Below are 4,163 nucleotides of genomic sequence, written 5' to 3'. Positions count from 1 at the left end.
TGCACTCAAGTCTTCAAACGGCTACCCTCCCTAATCCCCTCAAGCCCTAATACAATACTACCGTATCATGGGTAGTTACACAAAGTGGGGCTTCAAGAGAAAACTCCCACGTTTCAGTTAACATAACAGTTCACATATTTGGTAGAAAAATACTTTCAAACAACAGGACCTTTCTGAGTTATACAGAATGGAACATATAGGTCATGACTCCATGGTTTTTGTCTTAGAAAAGAATTATCTTTGCAAGAAACAAAATTGGTGTACAATGGCTCTCCAAAAGACTAAGAATGAAAACACAACAAGAACCTTTTGATGCACTGGTTGTACCTTTATTATTTTTACCTCGTTCACTAACAGTTCTGTGATGCAAGGTTACCATACACAGTTAGATAATGTTTGCATTGCACATCTAAGGCTATACAGCAAAATAATCAGAATTAGTACAAATACAAGAACTGTATTTACATTCTGTATACTCAAGCTCCAAACATCAGATATTTACAAAATAAAACATGAAAATGAAAATCCAAAATTAATAATGTACATTGTTGCTAATGTGCTCAACTCCTTCACTGGGGAGAGATCAGTTTGCAAAGTCTTGGTTCAAAAAGGCCACTTATGCGTCACAGATTCTGTTACAGCATGAGGACGGTGACAAGAGACTTGAAGCCCAACAGACAAGTGCTTCAGAGCCACACAGTCTAAGACAGTGCTTGATGAGAAGGCTGGTGGGTTCCTCGGGTGAACTGATGCCAGAATACACAGCATGAAAAAAATAAACTGGAAGACATGACAAATGACACACGACAGCCAGGATTTGGCAAGAGACCAACCTCAGCTTGGACTTTCTGTCTGGGCATCCATCTACTGTAGGGCTTTTGTCTGTTTGCTTTGCAGCACTGGGGACTGAACCACGGCAATCACACATTTGCTGGCAAGTGCTCTACTGCTCAGCTACACCCCTAACTTCTAGCTGTGAGTTTTAAATACCAGTTCCATATCAAATCTTGGTTTCTTCCTTTAAGTAATGAGGGGCTCTCTTAAGATTTTATAGAGCTCAAATACTAAGTTCATAAATGGCCTTTTGAACAGTAGTAACAAATAATCTCTCAGCTGATGATCTCTGGCTTGCTCCACACACATGTGGCAATCACTGGTCATGGGAGGCAGCTGCAGTGTGCACCTCCAGAGTTTGATTCAAATACAGTTTGCAAACCTCTGAGAGCAGCAGCAGCAGTATTCTTTTCTTCTTACAGAGCAAGTCAGAAATCACGTTTTCAAAAAGGAGCCCAAAGGAAAAGTGAAGGACCCATGTCAAACAAACCACTCATCCCCAGTGTTGTTTGGAAGAGCCAGAGCACAACACCTGAGAGGGAAACGCAGACCCAACAGGTGCTACACAGGCCGGAATCCTCTTCTAGTCCAATGTGCAATTAATTACAGCTGTATAAATATACAGCTGCCTTACAACATTAAATATCCCTGGAAATTAGAAAGAAGCAGCAGATAACAAAGTCTATGCTTTGAAATATGCGCCAGAAGTCATGATCATTCTTTCATCTAAACAAGCTGAAAAAGCCATGTGAAATGTTGATATATAAATTCCATGTAGCTGAGTGGGGAAATAGTGGTTTCGCAGCTGAGGAAACCTCAGCTTTTGCCTCACCAAGCTTCTCGTTTACTGATGTGTTGGCATTCTGGGGCCTGCTCTGTGCCAGACACAGCCTGGCCTGTGCTCCTGCCTAGCCTTGTGCAGGGACTGTCCAGTCCCGTGGAGTCTGGGCCTGAGAGCTGACTGACTCCCAGGTAGGTGCACAGAAACAGGCGAGGCCTGAGCACTGGTAAGGGGGAAGCTGTGAGGTCATATTCACTTGGTGGCGAAAGGACGATGGGGAAGTAAAGGACGATGGGGGATAATCAGTGGTGCCTAGCACTCATTTTTCTATAATTTGTATGTTTTCACTATAGCTTTTTAAAGGAGTATTTTAAGAAATAATAAAATTATCTTAAAAGGTGGTCTCCTTAAAGGTTTTCTAACTTTTCTGTCACCATAGTAACCACCAAAATCTCATGAAGAGGCCCTGCCATAAACCTCTCTCAGAGCTTCAAAGTAGAGGTGGGCCTGACTGGAAAAGGAACATTAATCCCGACCCAATCTGAGCATAGGTTCCTATGAAAGAGGGGCTATCAACAGTGGTGGGTGGAACAAGGTCCCCGCCAGGACATGATAACCCTACTCTCCCTGGTTTCCTAATGAGGCTTCTTTATCTTATCTGGGCATGTTATGAACTGGCGGTCCAGTTTGGCTCATTCTAACATTTGATATTTTCAAAGCAAAGACTTTCTAAACCAGTTTTGAGCTAAAAGAAACCACAAATGAGGGTTTAGTGTGTGTTACAATTTCACTTTCCCTCAGACTTCCACCCTTCCTGCCATGACAGAAGTCCTTCCTAGCAGCAGCAACATCAGTGATTTAATTTTAAAAGCAACCTTCAAATTTCTTCATTTCCCTGAAATTAGATTTAGTTTTGGTCCAGGAAGCTGTCTCTCCTAAGCAAAGACAGATCCTGCTGGATTTGAGTACACACCAGAAGGGCATAGTGTGTCTATTAGACAACAGAGAGACTTCTAACTACATTAAAAATCTCATATATCCGCTTACTTCCCGTGCCTGTGTGATGATGTGAAAGCTTAGCTTCTGCTGCTTCTGGTCCAGCCACCACGCCTCCCTGCCATGACGGACTGTAATTCCCCTGAAACTGTGGAACAGCAGAGTTCAAATTGATACAACTAATTTCTCCAGTGGGAGAAACACTGTGTATCTATGAGGAAAATACAAGAGATTTCATGTTCCTGTATCCAAACCAAATTTCTGGGCACCATGATTTAAACCGCCAGGTTTTCATGAGTAGGCTTTCTGGCATTCAAGGAATTGCTCCAAAATTGGAATTTTCTACAATTTCAGTGATCACTGAATGTCTGATAAGTTCAAGGAAGTGCTGCACTCTGGATAAACTTACCATTGAAAATTCCCATGGCAGAATGCAATGGAGAGCATCAGGCTCACAAAAGAAAACGTCCAAGTCACCTGAGAGATGTAACAATTACAAAAACGCAAAGAACTACGAACAACCTACGATTTCTTCAAAGTTACATAATCTGTCTCCCTACGCAAAAAGATGTGTGTGTGAGCTCTCTGAAGACACCAGGCAGTGGCTGGCTCATTTAAGTTTGGGGCCCTATGAATTCAAAAAAGAAACAGATAAGCCTCCATTTGTGATCAGAGATGTTGATCCCCCAAGTCCCAGGGATGATAATTTATTTGGACCATCGGGCAGAGACTGTGAAAGAGATGGATGGTCCAGGATGCACAATGGTCATGTTCATCTCAGCTGCTGCAGACCCAAGGATTATAAGGTTCTTAGGACACCACATGGGAGAGACTTTTATAATTCTTTAGACAGTTATGAACACTGTTTGAGCCCAAGGTCATGTAACAAGTCCCAGCATTCTGTGAGGACCACACTAGTCCATTTAGTACCCTTAACAGTGCTTTCAAAGCATTGTCCACACCCTGTGCTACATAGAGCTTCTCTCAGGGAAAGGTTCCAATCTGGTTGGTGTTCACCTTCAAAGTGTAATGAGATTCATAACCGGGATGAGAGAGACTCGGAAAAAGATGATGAACTGGAACTGAAAGGTCTTTTATACAGAGATGCTGCCGATGACAGTGACTGGCAAATTCCTTGAATGCCAGAAAGCTCCTTTCAGTGGCTGCATGGTGCTCTCCATCTGGATGATGGTGGTGAATACTGGTCCAACAGGGCAGCTCCTTATAAGGGAAAAACACACTGATCCGTCTTTGAGAACAGGATGGACATGATGTACAGGAACATATACGAGAAAGCCTGTAGTTCTGCTTCTCACACACAGGAAAGCTTCTGAGATCATCCACCATAAAATGTATGAGTGCGTCAATCTCTCAATGAAAGTTTCTGATGTAATCCGTATCCGTATTCCTTTCTTTAAAACAGGTGGTTTACTGAATAAAGTAAACTTGAATTCAGCTTATTCCTTCGAATGGTAAATTACCACAGACAAGCCTTTTTTTCATTACAGAAGAATATGCAAAGTTTCCAGTGACAAAACTCTGCAACACAATC

The 4,163-nt window shown here is 42.3% G+C and overlaps 1 pseudogene; it reads left to right on the top strand.

The window, feature by feature from the left end:
* The first annotated feature begins 311 nt into the window (after positions 1-311).
* On the top strand, positions 312-4,153 carry LOC103728636 (annotated as a pseudogene).
* Positions 4,154-4,163: the final 10 nt, after the last annotated feature.

This window comes from Nannospalax galili, unplaced genomic scaffold, assembly GCF_000622305.1.
Source record: "Nannospalax galili isolate Female #2095 unplaced genomic scaffold, S.galili_v1.0 C50086396, whole genome shotgun sequence".
Taxonomy (NCBI): Eukaryota; Metazoa; Chordata; class Mammalia; order Rodentia; family Spalacidae; genus Nannospalax; species Nannospalax galili.
The sequence above is the reverse complement of the archived record's forward strand: the minus strand, read 5'-3'. Positions and strand labels throughout refer to the sequence as shown.